The sequence below is a fragment of the Crinia signifera genome, chromosome 19 (assembly GCF_055691185.1).
Source record: "Crinia signifera chromosome 19, ASM5569118v1, whole genome shotgun sequence".
Taxonomy (NCBI): domain Eukaryota; kingdom Metazoa; phylum Chordata; class Amphibia; order Anura; family Myobatrachidae; genus Crinia; species Crinia signifera.
The window spans coordinates 14,821,195-14,846,011 of NC_139226.1; the positions used below are offsets into that span (position 1 = coordinate 14,821,195).

The following is a 24,817-nucleotide window of genomic DNA, read 5'->3' on the forward strand; positions in this document are numbered from 1 at the left end:
CCTACGCAGCACCTCTTCAGCTCGCTGTAGCAATTCATCCTCTGGTTCATGGACCGGCTTACATCTTTTTTTTTTTCTTTTTTGGGTCGTTACCGGCGGTGTGGGTGTTTCTGGCACTCCGCTAAATGTACCTGAGGATACAGGGCCAGACTGTTCCAGGGGTGGGTTTGTGCAGATCTCTTTTTCTGTACTTGTGGTCTGTTGAAAAAAAAACACAAAGACATGTCAAACTAATGTTTTTTTTCTATTTCTTTTTCTCCCAGTTCCCCAACACCGTGCAAGAGTGGAAAGATATTGCTGCGGAATTTGAGGACACTTGGAATTTCCCTAATTGTGGAGGAGCTATTGACGGCAAACACGTGCGCATCAACCAGCCACCCCACAGTGGATCTTATTACTTTAATTATAAAGGGTACTTCAGCATAGTGCTGATGGCTGTGGTGAATGCCAATTATGAATTTATTTTTCTGGATGTCGGCAGGAATGGGCGAGCCTCAGATGGTGGAACTTTGAAGGACACAAAGTTCTACCACAGGCTCGTCTCCAACAGCATGCACTTGCCGACAGTCCAGGAAACCAAACATGGTCTGAATTTTGTGTTCGTGGCGGATGAGGCATTTGGACTTCATGAACACATCATGAAGCCATATGCCAAAAGGGGACTAGACCACGACAAAAGGGTCTTCAATTACAGGCTGTCCAGGGCACGGCGGCTTGTGGAAAGTGCGTTCGGTATCATGGCTAGCCGATTTCGCATTTTCCACACGGCCATAAACCTGCGCCTGGACAAAATAGATTGGGCCGTCATGGCGTGCTGTGTCCTGCACAATTTGTTGCGCCGGAAAGAAAGGCCCAATCGCCAAAGTGGACCAGCGCCTGATGAGGACCCAGAAGAGCCAAGGGAAGTAGCCCCAATCTCATCCCTGCAAACGCCGGCACTGCAGTATCGAGGGAGTGCGCGTGCCAAACAGGTCAGGGATGAGTACAAGGCCTACTTCAATGGAGTGGGTGCTGTCCCTTGGCAGGAGGACCACATATAATTGGCCGGCAAATGAATTTAAAGTGGAGACAAAAAACTGAAAAAACTTGTGTAATCAGTGGGATGGTACTTACCGATAAGGCCTGTGAACTTTCATCCTGTACTGGCACCACGTCATCTGTTTCGCTCTCTACCATGAGGCAAAGCCCCGTCCTTGGTAACTCCTGGCTCAAGGTGAAGCAAATCAGGTCGTAGTACCAAAGGGACGTTTCATAGACATCTGCTGCTCCTGCCCCTGATTTTTTGGACGCCTGTATCTTTTTGTGTTCCTTGAGGAACACAGTCCGCAGGTTTTGGATTTTCTTTTTGACCCATTCGGAGTTGGCATCTGGGTTGTGACTGCGGCTGAACTGGACAAGGTCCTCCAGGGCTTGACTGCGCTTTACTTTATTGCTGTAGTCCTTTGATTTGGTTTTCCAAAGGCACTCATGTTCCCTGTATTGTTCGATGAATGCCTCAATGAACTCTCTTTCTTTTTGTATGGCTTGTGACATGTCTGCCCAAAAAAAAAATATTTAACAATAAATATACATTCACACAATGAAGGAAAATTAAATGTATTATTATTTCTTAAAAGGACATTAGGAAGACAGTACAGTTGGGGTGGGCTGCTGTGTCCTAATTAGCAGGCCAGTGGATACACAGTACAGGTGGGGTGGGCTGCTGTGTCCTAATTAGCAGGCCAGTGGATACACAGTACAGGTGGGGTGGGCTGCTGTGTCCTAATTAGCAGGCCAGTGGATACACAGTACAGGTGGGGTGGGCTGCTGTGTCCTAATTAGCAGGCCAGTGGATACACAGTACAGGTGGGGTGGGCTGCTGTGTCCTAATTAGCAGGCCAGTGGATACACAGTACAGGTGGGGTGGGCTGCTGTGTCCTAATTAGCAGGCCAGTGGATACACAGTACAGGTGGGGTGGGCTGCTGTGTCCTAATTAGCAGGCCAGTGGATACACAGTACAGGTGGGGTGGGCTGCTGTGTCCTAATTAGCAGGCCAGTGGATACACATTACAGGTGGGGTGGCCTGCGGCGGCCTGTTTACATTGCTGCGCCTGGCACACTGTGCAACCTGCGGTGGGGCACCATTGGTGGACAGTGGGGACACATACAGGTGGGGTGGGCTGTGCTGTGACCAACAAACAGTGGTGGGCAGTGGGGACACATTACAGGTGGGCACCATTGGTGGACAGTGGGGAAGGGCTTTTGTAGAGGGCTGCGTGCAGTTCACATACCTGTTTTTTGTTTTGGCAGCTTCCCACGCCGAGAACCTCCGTAGCTGTGCTGTCTGCGGCATCCACGAGGCAAAATGGCTGCGGTGGGAGTGTCTTTATAAACAAGCCGGATTGGAACGACGGTCCGTACGACGGGAGCACACACAATGTGCTTCAGATGTGCATACAATCAGCACCCGACCTGCGGTCGGATTGGAGATTCTGCTGCAGGAGGCAAAATCTCCAATGCGACACACGACGTGACGGGAGCGCGCATCCCGTCGCAAACGATCCTGATTGTGAGTGAAAAACGAACGATTGACCCACAATGCATGCACAACCGTCGTTACAACGGTCGAAATTAGCCCTAATCGTGAGCTAATCTTTCTGGTGTGTATGGGGCCTAAGGAGCAGGAATATAAAAATCATGGTTCTTAATTTTATAATGATACCAATAAAAGCTATATTTTAACTGAAGCAAAAACAGCCATTTCGTAGTCTGTGAGATAAGAGTGCCCCCACCAAGAGACCAATGCTGTCACGTGTGTCACAACAGAGCATGTTTACACCTTCCCCAACACGGAATTATAAAGGTCAGCTGCAATGAAGGGGGTGGGGCAGTGAGGGAGCTTACAGGTAGATCAGGACAGTACAGTCCCAAGGGGTGCTGGTCCGTATACGTCACTAAGAGGAGAAAGCAAACTCATGTGACATCACCAAGCACCGCAGCTATCTGGTTACATGCCGGAGTCAGCAGTTGTAATTTAAACCCAACTCTTCTAGAAGGGAGAGTCGCACAAGTCATCGCATCCTGGGAGCCGCCGTGCAGGAGGCCGGCGAGACCCACAAATCATCTGTTTGTATTCATAACTGAACACGATGCGGTTTGTTTTCTATAAATATATACATGTACACAAATCCGTTCCGTATCTGCCAAGGCTCATGTCACTATTTCCTGGTACAACCATATGCCGATCCGGCAGCAGTGAGTCGGTGCGCGCAACTGCCAAGGACTTGTTGCTGAACGAGGCAACCTTGCAAAATGCTGGCATCTCGGCTTAGACAGAGCGCATCCCGCAACGCAACCACCTCCAAGTGTCCAGAGGTTCCAGTCGGTCTTATTTGGCTGAAGCTACTGGCCTCGCCCAATTCTGCACTGTTGGAGGAAGAGGGGGGGGGACGACAGCGAAGTGCGCACCAAGCGTGGTGCATGCATCATGTGGGCCCCCAACTGAACTGAACATTGGTGTCATATTGATAGGTCATGATCTTTCCATTGAAACAAAACCATCTCCTAACTGTACATCACTTCTAAAAGCAGGAGGGTTGGACTGTTCCACAGGGGTGCAGGGGACACTACTGGTGGCCCCACCTCCTCTAGAAATCAGGTTCCAGACTCTGCACTTATACAATGGGTCACCAGCATGATGGTCGACAAGTCTTAGGTCGACAGGTTTTTTTTTTACTGTTTTTTGAGCCGACAGGTGGTATTTCATGCCCTACCATCCACTAGGGCGTGGTGGGAGAATATAATCGTGTGCCCGAAGCATGGCAAGCGTAGAGCGCGATGCGAGGGGACGCGGTGGTACGTTTTGTGTCCATGTTGACACGACATGTGTCGACAGGTGGTATTTCATGCCCTACCATCCACTAAGGCGTGGTGGGAGAATATAATAGTGTGCTCGAAGCATGGCAAGCGTAGAGCGCCATGCAAGGGGACGCGGTGGTACGTTTTGTGTCCATGTTGACACGACATGTGTCGACAGGTGGTATTTCATGCCCTACCATCCACTAGGACGTGGTGGGAGAATAAAATAGGGTGCTGGGTTTAGCGAGGCACTGAGCCCGAAGCATGGCGAGCGGACGTGGTGCTACGTTTTAGTGTTTATGTTGACTGCCTCGGGACTCCCTGGGTGTCCCAAGGCACACCCCAGGGAGCCACGGCACAGTTTGGGAACCACTGCCCTATACGATATACGTGTTACCATATACTGTACAAGACTACAAGTGCATTGGTGTTATTGGTCATTATTTACTATATAACAGACAAAAGGGCAGCACTCACAGGACGAGCTTTGCAGTGAATCAATCAGCAACTTTAATCCAACATGTTTCAGCAAAAACCCATCAGGGAAAAATGTGCAGTGAAACAGGACATATATATATATATATATATTCCCGCTAGGCTATTTTAGCGGGGTGTAGTGCCGATTTTTAAAGGGCAAAATGCACCCTGCCCCTCCAGCAGCGCCCCGCTAAAAGAGTCTGCTGCCTGTCTTGCTGGTGTGCCCGGGGAAGCTTCAGGCATCGCAATCTCGGAGGCGCTAGGCTTCCTGGGCAGCTCAGGAACTTCGGCGGGTCCAGGTCCGCCACCCTTGCACAACGGTGGCGGCCCGGGCATGCCCCCTTTAGTGATGCGGCGCCCCGGGACCGCCTACAACGATGACGTGGGCGGCCCCGGTCAGCACCCATTGCGCTGCCACCATGCAGCTGCACCCTGCCCCCAAAAATTCCTAGAGGGAACACACACACAATATATATATATATATATATATATATATATATATATAAATATATAAAAGAAGTAGATAAAGATAGCGGCGACTAATTGCTGAGCTGGATATAGTAAAAAATATTTATTTTAGATGACAATATAAGACAAAAAAGTACGTATAAAAAGGAGGACTATTTTTAAGATATAAATATAAAAAATACATACAAAAAATACAAGGAAAAACTGGAGTAGAATAAAAACACAATCTTCCTAAAATCAAATAAAAAGATATAAAGGAGATTTGCTTAACTTAAAAAGGATGGAGATCAGAGGTTGCCCAACGCGTTTCGTCGATGTGACTTCATCAAGGGGTAACAGGCAACTGAGACCAGACCGGTATTTATACCTGTATGTCTGTCTCCTGGCTATATGACATCACTTCCTGTGATAAATTGGTATGCAGGGCTATAAGGCTATTTAAACAGTTATTTTCTTTATCAAAGTGCTGTTAGTATTACTGGCTACATGTAATCAGACAATCGCTTGGTTCAGAAAGAACAGAAAATAAATATAAACATTTATATAAGTCCTAAAAGCATATAAAACGGTAATTCGCGGCACTTCCGCCACGTTTCCGGCATCCAGGCAGTCCTACTGCGCATGTCCAAGTTTGTATAAGGCTCGTTTTGACCTTCTTTGCGCATTGCGCATGCGCCGACCGTCAGACGACCAGATATAGTCCTAGGCATTCTCAGGATGGAGTGTCCGTTTCACTGGGTGCCGGCGGCCATTTTCTAGTGGATCTTAGTAGCTTGTAGGAAAGATTGATTTTGTACGGCGGCCATCTTGGTGGAGGTAGCTTGTTGAATTCCGCGATATATAAAGGCAGATAAAGGGGGACATCGTAAATATATAAAACATACTTTCGTATCTGTGTATTCAGCGCTTATATGGTACACTTAATGGGGGATATTTCAAACGTTGGTGTTCTGAATAAAGTGCTAAAATGCTTTACATTGATAATACAGTACATTGCGGCGGCCATCTTTGTTGAGGCATTTAATCAGAGATATATTTTACTTCTATGTGAAAAAAGGGGACCGTGGATAATAAAAATCTATAATTCAGTAGAATTGCACATATTAGTGCCTATGAAAACAACTAGTGAGGATGCTCCAAATTAGATGGATATTTTAGATAAAGGTCTGCATATTTTAATGCAGTGAGATTATTCTAGGTATTTATGCATGAATAACAGGATTTTTCGGTGTATTTTGGAAAGAAAAAAGAAGGTGATATTCAAGAAGCGTGAGGACTAGACAATAATATTTATTTAGTATGTGCATATATACATGTGTTTTCTAGCTGTGGTATATATAGATGGATAGTGATTATACGTGAAGATAGGTTTATGAGAGTTGGTGATACTTAATAGGTGAGAATAGTTAATAGTGTGGGTTTAGAAAAGGATAATTGGTGATTTTATTAGGACAGCTGATATATTAACATCAAGGTCAGTCGTCATTTTTGTCACTACAGCACCTGGTTTTCCCAAGGGGTCTCCCTTCTTGGTACTAGCCAGGCCCAACACTGCTTAGCTTCCAAGATCGGACGAGATTGGGCGTCACATAGTGTGGTATGACTGTAGATAAATGCCATGACAATTTTTAGATGTTTAGAGACTTTATTTTATTAATAATTTAAAAAAGATTTTAAAAGAGTGTACATGGGTTGTGATAGGAGAAGTGCCAGTAAGAGAAGGTAGTGATACGTTTTTGACCTTATAAGAATGGTGCTATTTCGTAGCTGTCATTGAAACCCTGTGGGTGCATGGTATCCAACTCGAAGATCCAGAACATTTCTCTCTGGGATAATCTTGTCGCCAAATCTCCACCTCTAGGTCCCATTTTGACCAATTCGATTGCCTTAAAAGTTAGTCCATCAGGATTGGCGTTGTGATGACTTTCAAAGTGTTTGTAAATGGCGTGGCTGTCAATCTTGTTCTTGATATTTCGGTTGTGTTCTTGGATCCTCAGTTTCAGCGGTCTCTTAGTTTTCCCAACATACTTCAGGTTACAAGGGCATTCCAGAAGATAAATTACTGAGCTTGTGTTGCAGTTGATGAAATCTTTTATGGTGTAGTCCTTTGTGTTATTGTGGTTGGTGAACTTTTTTCTGTTTGGATGAACAAACTTGCATATGTTGCATTTCCCACATTTGTATGAGCCTATACACTTAGTTCCTGTGTTTGTTTGTGGATTCTTTAGAAGGCTTGGTGCTAGAATATCCTTCAGGTTTTTAGATTTTCTGAATATAACTTGGGGGTTTGGTGGTAAGATGTCCTTCAAGGTGGGATCCATCAGGAGTACGTTCCAATGTCTTTTCAGGCTCTGTTTAATCTTATATTCGTGTTGATTATAGGTGGTGATGAAAGATACTGTTTCCTTCCTCTCTTCTTTTTTGTTGTATTCCAGTAGGTCATTTCTTTGGATGTTGTTAACTTTAGATAATGCATTATTTAACACTTCGGTGGGGTATTCTTTTTCTTCAAATCTTTGTTTGTACAATTCAAGTTGGGTGGCACATTCTTCTTCCTTGTTGCAATTCCTTTTAATGCGGTTAAACTGGGAGAACGGAATGTTCTCCTTCCATTTCCGTAAGTGATTACTTTTATAGTGGAGGTAGCTGTTTGTGTCAACTTGCTTGATAAAATTCTTTGTGTGTACTTCGGTACCCTCACCTACCAATATTAGGTCCAGAAACTCGATCTGGGTTTTGTTAATGCTTGACGTGAATTTGAGGTTCATTTGGTTGTTACTGATGTATTTTAAAAAATCGGAAAACATAGCTTCATCGCCTTCCCACACGATTAAAATGTCATCAATATACCTTCTGTAAAACTTGACATTGTCCTTAAAAGCATGGTCTGTGTATATAAAACGTTTTTCCCAGTACCCCATAAAAAGATTGGCAAAACTTGGTGCAAAGATAGTGCCCATCGCTGTACCGCATCTCTGTAGAAAAAACTGGTCTAAAAACTTAAAATAATTGTGACTTAAAATAAACATCATGATGTCACATATAAAAGTTTTATGTTGAGGGGTGATTGTGTCGTCCTCCTCCAGGAATTCTTTGCATGCTTTGATTCCGACTTCATGTTCTATGCATGTGTACAGCGACTGGACATCTATCGTGGCCCAATAAAAAGAATCCTTCCATGTGAAACTTCTAAAAAGATTTAAAACTGAGGTTGTGTCTTTTAAAAATGCGGGTAGGTTCATCACATATTTACGTAAAAAAATATCTACATACTCAGAGAGATTAGAGGTCAAGGAATCTATTCCTGCCACTATTGGACGTCCCGGTGGATCGACTAAAGATTTGTGGATCTTTGGCAGGAAATAGAATATAGGGGTGATGGGGTTGGACCTCATAAGGTATTGATACTCTTCTTTGGTTATTATTTTGTCCCGTAGGCCTTGTAGTAGCAGTATTCTGAGTTCTTCAATGAAACCTTCTTTTGGGTCCTGTTTCAGAGTCATGTATGAGGTCTTGTCATTCAGTAACCTATTTGCTTCGCGTACATAGGCCTCCCGATCCATAATGACCAAACCTCCCCCTTTGTCAGCTTGGGAAAAACGTTTTATATACACAGACCATGCTTTTAAGGACAATGTCAAGTTTTACAGAAGGTATATTGATGACATTTTAATCGTGTGGGAAGGCGATGAAGCTATGTTTTCCGATTTTTTAAAATACATCAGTAACAACCAAATGAACCTCAAATTCACGTCAAGCATTAACAAAACCCAGATCGAGTTTCTGGACCTAATATTGGTAGGTGAGGGTACCGAAGTACACACAAAGAATTTTATCAAGCAAGTTGACACAAACAGCTACCTCCACTATAAAAGTAATCACTTACGGAAATGGAAGGAGAACATTCCGTTCTCCCAGTTTAACCGCATTAAAAGGAATTGCAACAAGGAAGAAGAATGTGCCACCCAACTTGAATTGTACAAACAAAGATTTGAAGAAAAAGAATACCCCACCGAAGTGTTAAATAATGCATTATCTAAAGTTAACAACATCCAAAGAAATGACCTACTGGAATACAACAAAAAAGAAGAGAGGAAGGAAACAGTATCTTTCATCACCACCTATAATCAACACGAATATAAGATTAAACAGAGCCTGAAAAGACATTGGAACGTACTCCTGATGGATCCCACCTTGAAGGACATCTTACCACCAAACCCCCAAGTTATATTCAGAAAATCTAAAAACCTGAAGGATATTCTAGCACCAAGCCTTCTAAAGAATCCACAAACAAACACAGGAACTAAGTGTATAGGCTCATACAAATGTGGGAAATGCAACATATGCAAGTTTGTTCATCCAAACAGAAAAAAGTTCACCAACCACAATAACACAAAGGACTACACCATAAAAGATTTCATCAACTGCAACACAAGCTCAGTAATTTATCTTCTGGAATGCCCTTGTAACCTGAAGTATGTTGGGAAAACTAAGAGACCGCTGAAACTGAGGATCCAAGAACACAACCGAAATATCAAGAACAAGATTGACAGCCACGCCATTTACAAACACTTTGAAAGTCATCACAACGCCAATCCTGATGGACTAACTTTTAAGGCAATCGAATTGGTCAAAATGGGACCTAGAGGTGGAGATTTGGCGACAAGATTATCCCAGAGAGAAATGTTCTGGATCTTCGAGTTGGATACCATGCACCCACAGGGTTTCAATGACAGCTACGAAATAGCACCATTCTTATAAGGTCAAAAACGTATCACTACCTTCTCTTACTGGCACTTCTCCTATCACAACCCATGTACACTCTTTTAAAATCTTTTTTAAATTATTAATAAAATAAAGTCTCTAAACATCTAAAAATTGTCATGGCATTTATCTACAGTCATACCACACTATGTGACGCCCAATCTCGTCCGATCTTGGAAGCTAAGCAGTGTTGGGCCTGGCTAGTACCAAGAAGGGAGACCCCTTGGGAAAACCAGGTGCTGTAGTGACAAAAATGACGACTGACCTTGATGTTAATATATCAGCTGTCCTAATAAAATCACCAATTATCCTTTTCTAAACCCACACTATTAACTATTCTCACCTATTAAGTATCACCAACTCTCATAAACCTATCTTCACGTATAATCACTATCCATCTATATATACCACAGCTAGAAAACACATGTATATATGCACATACTAAATAAATATTATTGTCTAGTCCTCACGCTTCTTGAATATCACCTTCTTTTTTCTTTCCAAAATACACCGAAAAATCCTGTTATTCATGCATAAATACCTAGAATAATCTCACTGCATTAAAATATGCAGACCTTTATCTAAAATATCCATCTAATTTGGAGCATCCTCACTAGTTGTTTTCATAGGCACTAATATGTGCAATTCTACTGAATTATAGATTTTTATTATCCACGGTCCCCTTTTTTCACATAGAAGTAAAATATATCTCTGATTAAATGCCTCAACAAAGATGGCCGCCGCAATGTACTGTATTATCAATGTAAAGCATTTTAGCACTTTATTCAGAACACCAACGTTTGAAATATCCCCCATTAAGTGTACCATATAAGCGCTGAATACACAGATACGAAAGTATGTTTTATATATTTACGATGTCCCCCTTTATCTGCCTTTATATATCGCGGAATTCAACAAGCTACCTCCACCAAGATGGCCGCCGTACAAAATCAATCTTTCCTACAAGCTACTAAGATCCACTAGAAAATGGCCGCCGGCACCCAGTGAAACGGACACTCCATCCTGAGAATGCCTAGGACTATATCTGGTCGTCTGACGGTCGGCGCATGCGCAATGCGCAAAGAAGGTCAAAACGAGCCTTATACAAACTTGGACATGCGCAGTAGGACTGCCTGGATGCCGGAAACGTGGCGGAAGTGCCGCGAATTACCGTTTTATATGCTTTTAGGACTTATATAAATGTTTATATTTATTTTCTGTTCTTTCTGAACCAAGCGATTGTCTGATTACATGTAGCCAGTAATACTAACAGCACTTTGATAAAGAAAATAACTGTTTAAATAGCCTTATAGCCCTGCATACCAATTTATCACAGGAAGTGATGTCATATAGCCAGGAGACAGACATACAGGTATAAATACCGGTCTGGTCTCAGTTGCCTGTTACCCCTTGATGAAGTCACATCGACGAAACGCGTTGGGCAACCTCTGATCTCCATCCTTTTTAAGTTAAGCAAATCTCCTTTATATCTTTTTATTTGATTTTAGGAAGATTGTGTTTTTATTCTACTCCAGTTTTTCCTTGTATTTTTTGTATGTATTTTTTATATTTATATCTTAAAAATAGTCCTCCTTTTTATACGTACTTTTTTGTCTTATATTGTCATCTAAAATAAATATTTTTTACTATATCCAGCTCAGCAATTAGTCGCCGCTATCTTTATCTACTTCTTTTATACCTTTTAAAGTGTTCTACCGACACTAATTCTTAAAGAATTGGCAGACACCCTCTATAATATAAGGGAAAATTGCTGGTGATATTATTATTTTTCTTGAGGAGCACTAGTGGCGCCGCTCATCCAAAATACATAGATATATATATATATATATATATATATATATATATATATATATATATATATATATATATATACATATATATACATATATATATATATACATACATACACCGCCAGCCTGGGGCTCTTGCTCCTTGCTGCAGCAGCTTAGCCTGTGCACCCTTGTGAACAGTGACCCTGTTCTACTCCCCTGCACAGACCTTACATGTGTTCCTCTCTGTACTCAGACAACCCCCTGACCCCAGATAACCTCAAGCATCAATCTTCTGTGGTCCATAAGTCGGCAGTTTCCTCCTCTCACTTCTGTGTCTGTTATGACCAGTGTCATGGTGGTTATCAGCGGTGATGGGGTTAGTCCGCTGTCATGGAGTACCAGCTCCGACACTGCGACCTCTACCGATAAAGAAGTAAAAGAGTAAACAGGCGTCAGTGCTGGTAATGTGCGAGTCGGCGACGTCATTGCCCAAAATGAGTTATGTCTACGGGGGGATTTATCAAGAGATAAAGTACCGACCAATCAGCTTCTGTCATTTTACAAACACTGCCTGTAAAACGGAAGCTAGGGACCAATTGATCGGTACTTTATATCTCACCAAAATGTGATAAACCACCCGCTAAATGTTTAGCGGGTTGCCCCATATGTGCAATACCACACAAGGCTGGAATAAAAGAACACATCTGACATCCGGCTATGGAAGAAAAATGCACAAACCGATTTATTTTTACCTAGATCTATAAGTACCGAAGTCGAACTTGGATGCACCAATACTGGAAGGATTCACGCTGGCGATCGATATAAAGGTGTGTACAGACACATCGGTTTGCTTTTGCTTTGCGATTTGATTTTCCCTCTTCGCCTCCTTTCGAATTTGCATTTGTTTTCACATTCCATCTGCACTTCTGCATTCAATTTGATTTCAATATCGAATTCGATATTTCCTTGGCTGCATAGTATATTTTTTTTTTCGATAGAGAAAAACGGGAGCGCGCATCGAATCAAATGCCAGTTGAAAGCATCCTAAAAACCATTCGATTTTGCTTCTACAAGAAAAATCAAATCAAAAACAGGGAAAATTGAAGCATGTGTACATAGCTTAAGTCAGCATCTGTACCAGACCAGCCTGGGCTGATAAGTGCCAGCCTTGCCAAGTGGCCCCATCGGAAACCTGCCACAGACTGTAAACTGGCAGGTACCAGACCTGCTAATACAATAGCTCGTAGCCAATGAATTAACTGAGTAACCCAACAAGCCCCTCCTCCTGCGCTCGCCGGTGACCGGTACACTAAGACTCTCTGTCACCAACACAACAAGTTAGCGGGCCATCAGTACTACGAGGAGTCCTGGACCTTTACGTGAGGTAGCCGATACAGCAGCAAAACAGTGTTTGCACGGGAGCAACATACCTCCGCGCCTAGAATTATCTCTGATCCCTGATTACTACACCTAAAGATAGGAAGACCAATATTTACTAATCTGCGGCTACAGACAACAATAGACAAAAGTTACCACAACAAAACCACAACTAAAGAAAACAACACATTACTAATTAGGCATATTATAGGGAGCGGCGCCCCCTGCGGCCTAATGACCGGACAGCACATACTAGGCCCATTATCCTGAGCTTACTTTACCGCACCTGGCGCATGGAAATTCCCTCTCACCGTGATTGGCCACCTGCTATTAACTCCTCCTACTGCATCATAAGGGGTCAATTCATGACACCACAAGGCTCATACACTGGAACCTGGAAAGGCTTACGTCTGGGTATGTGTGGTCAAGCTTCCATGGACATGGGTCATTGGGTTGACCACTGAAGTTCGACAGGGTCAAAACGTTGAAACAAGCATTAGGTCGACAGTCAAAAGTTCAACATGAGGTGTTCAGTTTTTTATGGTCCCGAATGTCAACACCGTCAACATGGACACAGTCTGAGTACTGCTGCACTCACAATGCTGAGATTGGGCGCTGAGAATGCTACTGGCACTTGAATCTCCCCCATAGAAGGGAGGAGCCACGTTCGACTTTTATTATACAAGGCGAAGGGAGAACCTATATTAGCTAGTACCACACACGAACGGTCAAGCCTGCCTGCATTACTGCAATCAATAACAGTTTACCTTCTTGTCTACACTCGGCCTGAGTGGTAAAAGCATCCTCTGTGCTGCCCGGCTGCTTATTAATGGGTTGACTCACATACAAAGCTTAAGAGCTGCCAACAAACTAGTCCATTGAGGTGTAGTATGTTCATCTTAATTTGACAGTTTGAACAATGACTTGGAACAGTTTCATGAAAGGAAGTAACAGCCAACAAATAGACAGCAAACAATGGATTAAATCATTGTAGCCCATTCCAGGTTTCATGTTTTAGCACTGGGAGAATATAGATTTTATTTTTATCCTTCATCCTTGGGACACTGAAACTACTACACTGGGGATAGAGTGGTGTATTGGAGGAGTCGGCACTTTACGAAATTGAAATGTGGCATGGCTCCTCCCCCTCTATCCTTCCCTCAGACTCCAGTCTTAGTTAAGTGCCCGGAGGAGTCGGATCGTTGGGCAGGGGCTCCTACTAAAAGGGGCTCTTATTGCTTTTAATTTTATTTACAGTTTCTTATATAGCGCAGCATATTCCGTTGTGCCATATTTTATATTTAAGAGTGACAGAGGCAGCCAGGGGACCATACTGGCTGCCTGCTTTGTGGGATGCCCTCCGGGGGGTCAGAGCGACACTGCCTGCGGTGCACGCTGCTGACCCCGGCCACTGGTGCATCGGTACCAGAGACCTGCCACAGCCACTCGCGGCTAGTGTTAAGGGTCTACGGCCGCGTCACCTGCTGGAGGGTCCAGGGACTATGGCTAGACCAGCATTGCGCACTGGTCTAGCGGGGAGAGTTGTCAATCAGCGTCACGGCCAATAGCGCACACTGAGCAGGACGGAAGGGGTGGAGTTCAACAGCTTCTCTTCCCATGTCTGTCATCGGTGCGGCACCATTACCAGCCCACGCTGCCTCTTCACTCTTGGTGTGCCTCCACAGACCCTTCAAGAACCGGACATCCAGGCGCCTCTCCTCCTCCTCAGTGGTAGACACTGCGCTGGGCGCTCCTTATAGGATTCCCCTGCTGGAAACCAGCTTTTAATGGGTTAAATTCGGGGAAGGTGGACTCCTCTCCCCCTATTGTATTCTTCCCTTCTTCACTGCTTTATCTCTCTCAATCTGGTTGGGACAGCCTGTCAATTTTGTGGGAAGCTTGTGGTGTGTGTGTGTGTGTGTGTGTGTGTGTGTGTGTGTGTGTGTGTGTGTGTGTGTGTGTGTGTGTGTTGCAATTCACCATGACAGCACAGAGTTCTCTCTCCAAGGCCTCTCAAAAACTGTTCGTGTGCAATGAACAATTTACACAACATATCAAGGGTGTGTCTCAGTGCAAAGATGGTTATGGAGGGGAAATGTACAGGAGCAGCCTCCTGCCCTCCTTAATGCTGAGGGGGTCACCAGTGTTTTATCCACACTGGCATCAGAGCTGGCAGCGTCCTGCAGGAACAGGGAACTTTTACATACACAGCTGGCTTCTATCAGTTCTGCCTAGCCCTCCTGGGCCAGGGATCTGATTAATTCTGTGGACTCCCTAGTAAGGTCAGCCAGGGCACCCACGCAGGCTAGGAGTGCCCCCCCTCCTCCCAAAAAGAGGAGTGTCCCCTTATTACTGCAAGTTGACACTTCGGAGGAAGAACAAGATGACCCTCTGGAAGAGGGTGAATTCCAAGAGGAACCCCTTCCCCCTGTGGAGGAAGATTCCCAGGAAGGGACTCAAGGGGTAGAAGCCCTCAGTCAGGCTCTTAAGTTTACTCTCAATGTAGCGGAGCCGGAGCCTCCGGCCATTGTGTCAATATTCAGCCGATCCACAAAATCCGTAGTTACCTTCCCAGAGTCCATACAGCTAGAAAAGCCTCTATTGGATATTTGGAAATCCCCATATAAAAAGTTTAAACTATTAAAATGCTTTAAGGTTTCATACCATTTTTCCCCCACCAGAGGCTGGGGCCAGATGGGAAAACCCACCGTTGGCAGACGCTTCCGTGTCTAAGCTTTCAAAGAAAGCGGCCCTTCCCATTCCGGGGATGGTGGCGTTAAAAGATGCACCTGACAGACAGGTCTTAAACATATTTACACCACAGCAGGTGTAAGTCTACGCCGTATTGTTGTCATTTCCTTGGTCAGCAGGGCCATGGAAAAATGGGAGGAAATATCCAGGGGTCTGACGGAACAAGGTTCGCTGGAAGAATTGGCTTTACTAGCGATCATATGCGTGAATCCGCTATTTACATAGGGGAGGCCGCAAGAGATTCAGCAGCCCTGGTTGCTAGAGTTTCGGCCTTATCAGTTATTGCCAGACGTTCCCTATGGCTACAATCCTGGCAGGCCGAAGCGGACATAAAAAAAGGCGGTTGGAGCACTTACATTAAAAATGAGCTGCTAATGAAGTCACATGTTCTCCAGCATGGCTATCCTGAAAACCAGGACGGTTATAGGGCTATGAGGACCGTGTCCAGGCAACGCTATATTGGATCGAAGTTTCGGGGCCTCGAGAGGACAATCTGATCACAGAGCTAATCTATGGCGTTCTACAGGTTTATTTATACTGTAAATAAAACAGAATCTGTATTTGGTATTACTGAGCGATTACCGTCGTACGCTGTAATAGTGTGTACAGACGGTACGATTTGGCTTCCGATGTTCCCGGAATAGGGAACATCGGAAGCCAAGTCGCATGCTTTTTTAGGGCTTGTAAGCCCCACGTGCGCTCCCGTGTGAGCGCATATCGGCAGCCAGATAGAGAGGGCAGGCAATACTATATAGTTCAGATCTGCATTATATATAGTCTAAATTGGGCCCCTCTAGCATGCCGTGAGATGCGAGTCCCGATCCGATCTGATCGCGTCGGGACTCACATCCCACAGCAGTATCTGCCGTGTGTACACACCATAAGACTGGAAGCAGAGTTATTTCAGTCTAGTAGGGGGATTAGGGAACTTGTACAGCTATTAGAATACTATAAAGTCCATTTAAACCCAGCACTGAATGGAGTGCAGCGAGCAGTGAGGCAGAATTCGATCCTGACGATTCCACCTCCAGGAACCGTACTGCCGGCACAACCGATCAACAGCGTACTCTTATCTACATCAGCTGTAAGCACGTCTGCAAGTTCATCAGTTACACAGAGATGCTGGCCGGCGTCCCCTCCCCGGAGGACTTCTCAGACAACTGTCTCGCTATAGGAAATCAATGAGCGATGAATTAAATATAACAAGTAACAATTCCAGAGAAAGAGACTCAGACAACACAATACGATCCGTTCACCACAAGGTGCAATTCCACAGCGTGTATGTAAAACACAAACTGGCCAATAGGGGAATCCCTCTTACAGCTTGTTACTGACTCCACCCACTGCGCAGTGGGCTGGCATGATATTGCCACCACCAGGTTGCTTTGTGGCACCTGGAACCGCGTGCTGCAGTGTATGTGTAGACATGCAGCCAACACCCCTCCCTGACTGGTATCTGTTCACCCCTACTGGTCGCTGACCTGGACCAGGCCCTGCACTGTACCTGATGCAGAGCATACTGGGATGTGTAGTTCAGCAACAGCTGGCGTGTCAATGTTAGCCATCAAGGATCTAGGCCATGTGGGCCTGTTCTCCAGCTACCTTGCAGCTACTGTAGTGTTCATTCAAGAACAATGCATCTTTCAAAACCCATGCAGTTTCTCTTCCCTACCTGGTTGTGTCGATCTCTGCTGTGGTCCTCCAGCACAGGCCTGGTCTGTATATCAGTGCTTAAACACAGATCACGCTGTGCTAGAAGTGATCAATCTGTGCTAGAAGTAATAATCACGCTGTGCTAGAAGTGATAATCAGACAATAACCGCAGGACTGTCGATAAATGCAGGTGTCCTGGTTTAATGACAATTCTGAGACAATCTAATTTCAACAGAAGAGTTCCCCCTTACACACCATATTTCCCCTTATTCGTTATTGTCGGACAACTCCAACTTCCTTTTCAGACAATGTCACAATTTCCTGACATGTCACAGGGTTCAATGTCCCCTGTCTGGGGTAGTGTTCCTGCTAGGCTGTTTGTTTGTCCCTCTGGCAGTGTCCCCCTAAAACAGCCTGTCTCCGACCCCTTTGGTGTGGCCGGGGAAGCCCGGCTCCACTGTAGATAGTGATGCTATCCCGGCAGTGCAGAGCCTTCGGAGTGGCCGGACAGGCCCGCCCCTTTTCATCACGGTGCGGACCGGGCACACCCCGTTGGCAGCCCAGGACCGCCCAAAACAGTGACTTTGGCGTGCCCGGTCCGCACCCCTTATGCTGCCCCCATGCAGAGGCGCCCTTCCCGCCCTAGAAGGAACACTATGGGGTCAAATAAATATTGGGGGTCATTGGATGCTGTAAATATTCTAGTTTTTAAACTCATGTGCCCTGTTGGGCCTCTATATTACTCCCACATAATGGTACATATTGTCACTCCTTGTACCCAATCAGTGATGACAGAATATTTAAATGAGGGGAAACTTTTAAACGTAATGTATCGCTACAGATACAGAAGCTTGAGAGATACGTCACTTCTACAATGATGCCCTTCAAAATTAAAAATACGCCCTCATCACTGATTGGGCGCAGGGTGCTAAAGTACTATGAATCCTAGGATCAACAAAGTCCAGTGACGACACAAGCAAAAGGTTCAGTCAAAAGAATGCATTACATTGAAGACTGTGAAAAGGAGAGAAAAAAAGAAATTTAAACAGTTTTTTTAAGTGTGGAGTTTATGAAGAACACACCTAGAACCAGACAAAGCCGAATCAGCTCACAAGACCCATTTTCAACCACAACACAAGATCTGGCTGCCGAGATGGGCTGCTTGGCGCGACCGCAGCCACAATGTATGAGGACAACCTGTGTATCCCTAATATACAAAAATGTGGAGTATTACTGTAGGTCTCAGCACAACAAAGACTAAAAAAAAACCTTTAGAGGTCTTGAAAAAGTTTCAGGGTGCAGCTAATTTGGACGATGGTAAATGCAGCCAAGCTTGTGCATGTGAAAGGACTGAAGCCAGATAAAATGCATACACAAAGTACACTACACAAACCGGTTCATGCAGAGGATCTGGTGTCCGCTTGCTGGAACCGTTACTTAACCAGCAGGGATTAGACATGCACACATTCCTTTCTGCTATATAGAAAAGCTGCAAAGTTGCTACCAGCGGTTCACACAAGAGACACTGTTACCCTCCCACATTACATCTGCGCTAGATTACAACAGAAGCCAAGTTTTACAGTCTCAGAACAGGAAATAACAAAAGGTGTGAGAAGACGCGCTGTAACGACCAGCACGTGAGCCAGGGGATAATAGTACAAACCCCCAAACTGATATCCAGCTCATTGCAATCGTTATAAGGAAAACGCATAAGACCGTCGCCACAGCGCAAAGCAGATTGCGCAAAAAGAGAGGCAGAAGATAACTACACAAAAAAATAAAACAAAAACACTTCTGCGGTATTCCAAAAACCCTATTTAACATGTGAGAAAATTATTAATTGTAAAACGCGTGGGTATTAAAACCAGGTGAGCTCCTTTTGCACAAAAAGGTGCCCATACACTATGTGATTCCCCCCCTCAGAGAGGATGCATACAATCCCCCCCCCCCCCTCTATACATCGCATACAATCCCCGCTTATAATCTCCTGGTCCCATCCGATGCGCATGGGACCGCGCATCAGACGTCAGACACATGCGATTTAGGCAGATTTCATGCTTGATCTGCCGGAATCGGGCCCAAACCGCATAGCGTATGGGAATAAAAGGGGAGACTGTCATTCGGTTGACCCATTTAGGTCGACATGCATTGGTCTGTCTACTGAAGGTCGACAGGGCTTAGGCTGACAGGGATGGAAGATCGACACAAACATTAGGATCAACAATGGGAAGGTGGCCAGTCAAAATGTCGTCATTCGTTTTTTTTTGTCGACAGACAAGCGGTATCCATCCTCTACGGCATGGGTCTTCAACCTATGGCCCTCCAGATGTTGTCAAACTACATGTTCCAACATGCATTGCCACATTTTTTCCTATAAGAGCAAGCCAAAACTGTCAGGGAATGCTGGGAAATGTAGTTCCACAACATCTGGAGGGCCACAGGTTGAAGACCTGTGCTCTAAGGCATGGTGGGAGAATAAAATAGTGTGCCAAGCATAGCGAGCCACCATGCCCGAAGCATGGCAAATGCCCCTTAAAACAGACAGCCAATAAGACACGCCCGGACCCACGAAACAGGAAGATCCATTTACAGTGGGCTGATGCATAGCCGCACATCTTGGAACACGTTGGGTGGAGCGTTGCGACACAGAAGCAACGAGCTAAAGGTCCACTTTACTTTTTGCTTAGACAAACATAACTTTTAAGCTAGTGTTTGACTTCTAAAGAATTCTCCCACTCCCAAGATTGAGGCGCAAAGCGGACACACCCCTATACTCTGTACGGCGTGCGCTGCAATTCATCACCATAAGGAAAACCCAGAGACATCGGATTCAAAGTGTCACAGTATTTCTCATTATCACACACAGAGAACCTAAAAATAGCAAAGAATTTGCCCATTAGACCAGGTCACTTCTGGCAGAAACGCCCATATTGCAGTGAAAGCCTGTAGGCTGCATGTTTAATAATGTAAAGATTTACACAGCGTTTAGAGCGAACTCTTAGCGGCCTACACTGCTGGGGGAAAAATCCCGGTCCCCCTGGTGATGAACAGAAAACAATGGAGTGGGGAGTGTTGGCGCTCTGGGGTTATGGGATCAGTGGGTTAAAGTAAATATTTTTTAGTGGAGGTGAACTGATGATGGGGAGCTGGGAGCAATTACTGTAGGCTGGGTGTTAAAATGATGTCCCCTCCCCTCACATGTCCTCCTACTTGCACTGCATGGATACTTCAACCACAGAGTGAGATTCGCTGACACATCGATACCGAACAGTAAGCTACTACTACCTTATCTGCACATCACTTGCATACCGGATTCCTGCTATTGTCTTTGGTGGTACATGCACCCATTCCAGGGTTTGTTGTGAGGGAACCAGGTTACCGGACCCCCGTCGTTAGCCTGCCAGACATCAGGCATTGCCGCACCGGGGGCAGGTTACTATACTATCACACACAGTTGGCAATTCTTCTCCTGATCACCACCATCAACACCCAGCCTACAGTTATTGCTCCCCATCGTCAGTTCACCTCCACTATAAAATATTTACTTACTACCCACCGATCCCATATTAACCCCAGAGCCCCAACACTCCCCACTCCTATTGTTTTCTGCATGTTTAATAAGTGCACATATCACGTGTAAGAAAGTGACAGCAGACATCCCAGAGGGGCCGAATTATTCACATAAAAGGAACAGGGCGCTGAAGAGAGCTCTCTGTAAACTACAATCAGCTCCTGTCAATTTACATATTGGAGCTGATTGGCTTGGAGCATTATCATGTAACGTTCTTTATCGGGATCAATATCACTTCTCCAAGCTCCATACAGCTACCCCTCACACGTCCCTTAATTGTTCCAAGTGTGGTGGCTCCGCAGCTGTCTTGCTGCATTGCCTGTGGTCCCGCCCTGTTATACGAGGGTTCTGGGACTGCATCTAGAGGCTGGTATTTAATGTTTTACTCTGTGGTATTCGGGTGCCTGATAGACCATGTCTTGGTCAACACCATATGGTAAAAAGGTGACAGGACAAGCTTGACGCGAGTTTTTTTTCAGGTTTTTTTTCTTTCTTTATTTTCTGAGCCTTTTTCAAGCTTTGCCATTTACGTGATCTGCAAATGGGAACGGTAAAGTGTGTCAAGAACAGCGGCAGCGGAGCCAGGCACAGCGAGCAAAGCGGTACACAGACTGGGGGTCCACGTGACACATAAAATATAAAAAAAAAAAAAAAACTCATGTCAACTATTTTTTTCCGTGTCGACTTTGTTCATGTCAAACTTCTGGGCTAAACCTAGACATTGGGGAGTATTTAATCACAGGTCCCAACAGTCATGACCCTGGCCCGTTCTCAGGCCGCTCGCCTGTTATTCCGCAGGCGGGGTTCAATGTCCTGCCTGCCGAACCACAAAAAGGGGGCGGGTCTGCAGAAACGACCATGGATCATCGAGACCTGGCCGTTGATTGCTTTTAAAGTTGGTCCGTTCTGCCGAGATGCCTCTTCAACGCTGTTGAGAAACACAGCATTGAATAGACACCCTTCGCTATTTCCCCCATCAGGAATAGCGGCGGGTGATTGAATACTGCCAATTGTCTGTAAGCTATACCAGGCAAGAAGCCTGGGTATGATGCGGGACATGCTTGGGAACCAGAGGGCTATAGGCTTCTCAAGAAAAAAAGTGACGCACACAAAAGCTTTTCTCGGTGTGGGAAAGGCTCATTGACGCACAGTCCGCGTGTTCAGTATGATTTCCCGACAGCCGGAATTCCAGCCACTGACAATCGCTGGCGTCCACAATACTGCCCGTTACAGGAGCTCGATGTCGCAATAATATCCTGCCGTCTTTATACTTTACCATTTGCTTCACTCAAAGACTGAAGGCGCAAAATATGCATCTGCGCTTATAACAACCCAATGAATAGAATATCCTAACAGCCGGAACAAAAACCTATTGGAGTAATTCAAGACACTGGATATCGGAAGGAGATGGAAGGCGAAGGCGTGTATGAATGGGGGATAAGTTATTTAAGAAAAAGTACAATGGTGGGAGGAGGCATTTAAAATAAAATATTGAACAATGCAAAAAATTAACGGACTCTGCCTAAAACATCCAGTTCTGTCGCTTGATCAGTTTTGCAACAAGGGTGAATATAACATCTGGTTGGCAGAAACTTTTGGTTCACACAGTGCTTGAGACCACAGTACATGAGATATGGACAGACTGGAAGAGCAGAATTATACACCCTTCTTCTCCAGCAGACTGTCTTCCATTTAAGACAACAAAATGGTTGTATTGTACTTGTGCTCAGCATAAACCAGCCCTTATTTAACTTTCCGGTACAGTAAGATACATTCAGGGCAAGGGGGGGATATACATACATGGCAGGGGGGGGGGGGGGCGGACACATACATAGAGGGCAAGGGGGGGGGGGACACATACATACAGTGCAAGGGGGGGGGGGGACAGATACATACATACAGGGCAAGGCGTGGGGGGATACATAATACATACAGGGCAAGGCGTGGGGGATACATACATACATACAGGGCAAGGCGTGGGGGGATACATACAAACAGGGCAAGGCGTGGGGGGGATACATACAGGGCAAGGTGTGGGGGGGATACATACATACATAAAGGGCAAGGCGTGGGGGGGGATACATACATACAGGGCAAGGCGTGGGGGGGATACATACATACAGGGCAAGGCGAGGGGGGATACATACAGGGCAAGGCGAGGGGGATACATACAGGGCAAGGCGAGGGGGATACATACAGGGCAAGGCGAGGGGTGGTACATACATACAGGGCAAGGCGAGGGGGGGTACATACATACAGGGCAAGGCGTGGGGGGGATACATACATACAGGGCAAGGCGTGGGGGGGATACATACATACAGGGCAAGGCGTGGGGGGGATACATACATACAGGGCAAGGCGTGGGGGGGATACATACATACAGGGCAAGGCGTGGGGGGGATACATACATACAGGGCAAGGCGAGGGGGATACATACATACAGGACAAGGCGAGGGGGGATACATACATACAGGGCAGGGGGGGGGGAATACATACATACAGGGCAGGGGGGGGGGAATACATACATACATACAGGGCAGGGGGGGGGAATACATACATACAGGGCAGGGGGGGGGGGGAATACATACATACAGGGCAGTGGGGGGGGAATACATACATACAGGGCAGGGGGGGGGGGAATACATACATACATACATACAGGGCAGGGGGGGGAATAGATACATACATAAATACAGGGTAAGGGGGCGGATACATACAGAGCTGGGGGGGTACATACAGGGCAGACGGATACACGGGGATAAAGGAGGCAGGGGGATACATACAGGGCAAGGCGAGGGGGGGTACATACATACAGGGCAAGGCGAGGGGGGATACATACATACAGGGCAGGGGGGGGGGGAATAGATACATACAGGGTAAGAGGGCGGATACATACAGAGCTGGGGGGGGGTACATACAGGGCAGACGGATACACGGGGATAAAGGCGGCGGGGGGATCCATAGAGGATGGAGGGTATACATACATACCTCCCAACATGACCCTCCAGGAGGGACACATTGCTTTGTTTCTGGGCTTCACTCATAATGTATGATTGCCATCACCTGTGTCACACAGGTTAATTGATAAGAAAGGTGCTTCCACACAGGTGCTGGCAATCATTAAGTGAAAAGTCCTGAAACAGAGCAATGTGTCCCTCCTGGAGAGGGTCATGTTGGAAAGTATGTACATACAGGGCTGGGGGGGGAGGTATGTACATACAGGGCTGGGGGGGGAGGTATGTACATACAGGGCTGGGGGGGGGGGGAGGTATGTACATACAGGGCTGGGGGGGAGGTATGTACATACAGGGCTGGGGGGGGGGGGTGTACATACAGGGCTGGGGGGGTACATACAGGGCTGTCAGGGTGAGTTAATCACAGGGTGGGACCGGGACATAACGGACTCGGAGACCGGGTGGATTTCCATCACTCGCCACACTCCATCCTCCCCCCAGTCACATTCCGTTACCTGAGGCCACCGGGGCTCCCGGGATTCCGGTGTTTCCCTCCTCCTCCCCCCAGCAGCCCGGGTAACGTGCGTACGATCGGAGGAGGCGGGGGGGGGGATCGCCGCCGGCTGCGGGCGCGTGCCAGTCACATGGGGGGGTGGAGCGCGCGCCCCCGCAGGCCCCTTCCACGTCACGTGACGCCGCACGCTGCATCCCCCGTTCTCCGGCCGCGCGTGCTCCCCCCTTCCGGGCTTCCGCTCTCTCCATCCATTCCACCCAGCACCCACCGCGCCCCTGCTACGCCCACCCGATGCCCCCGTCCGCCTGCTTCCTCTCACACTGTGCCCTGGCTGGGGATGGGCACCCTGCACTGGCATCAACAGTCTGCTCACACAGATGCCAGGCACCCATGCCCACAGCCATCCCTGCCCATACCCTGGTAGTAACCCATGGAAGGAGTAACCCATGGGGCAGAGGCGTACCTACATATTATACCCCATAGCAAAAGTTTGTAGGGGCCCCCTATCAGGGCCGGCACCACCACTAGGCAGGTCTAGGTATTTGCTTAGGGCGCCGGCCACTGGAGGGTGCCAGTGTGCAGCAGGGAGCAGAGAGGGGAGTGGCACCAGGTGGGATACATTGCGCCATGCAGAGGCTGCTGCAATACTGGGCCCGG

General features: G+C 46.3%; 1 protein-coding gene and 2 pseudogenes across 2 annotated transcripts in view; 1 reads left to right on the forward strand and 2 right to left on the reverse strand.

The window, feature by feature from the left end:
- Positions 1-24,334, reverse strand: part of LOC146042155 (beta-1,4-galactosyltransferase 3-like) — a 67,917-nt gene extending 43,583 nt beyond the window's left edge. The window contains exon 1 of one of the 2 annotated variants that reach the window (XM_083162075.1): positions 24,162-24,334. The gene's annotated coding sequence lies outside the window, so the exon portion shown is untranslated. The remainder of the gene's footprint in view (positions 1-24,161) is intronic. The other variant, XM_083162073.1, reaches the window with a different exon arrangement.
- LOC146044216 (5S ribosomal RNA) lies at positions 6,275-6,394 on the reverse strand (annotated as a pseudogene).
- Positions 9,676-9,795, forward strand: LOC146044218 (5S ribosomal RNA; annotated as a pseudogene).
- Positions 24,335-24,817: the final 483 nt, after the last annotated feature.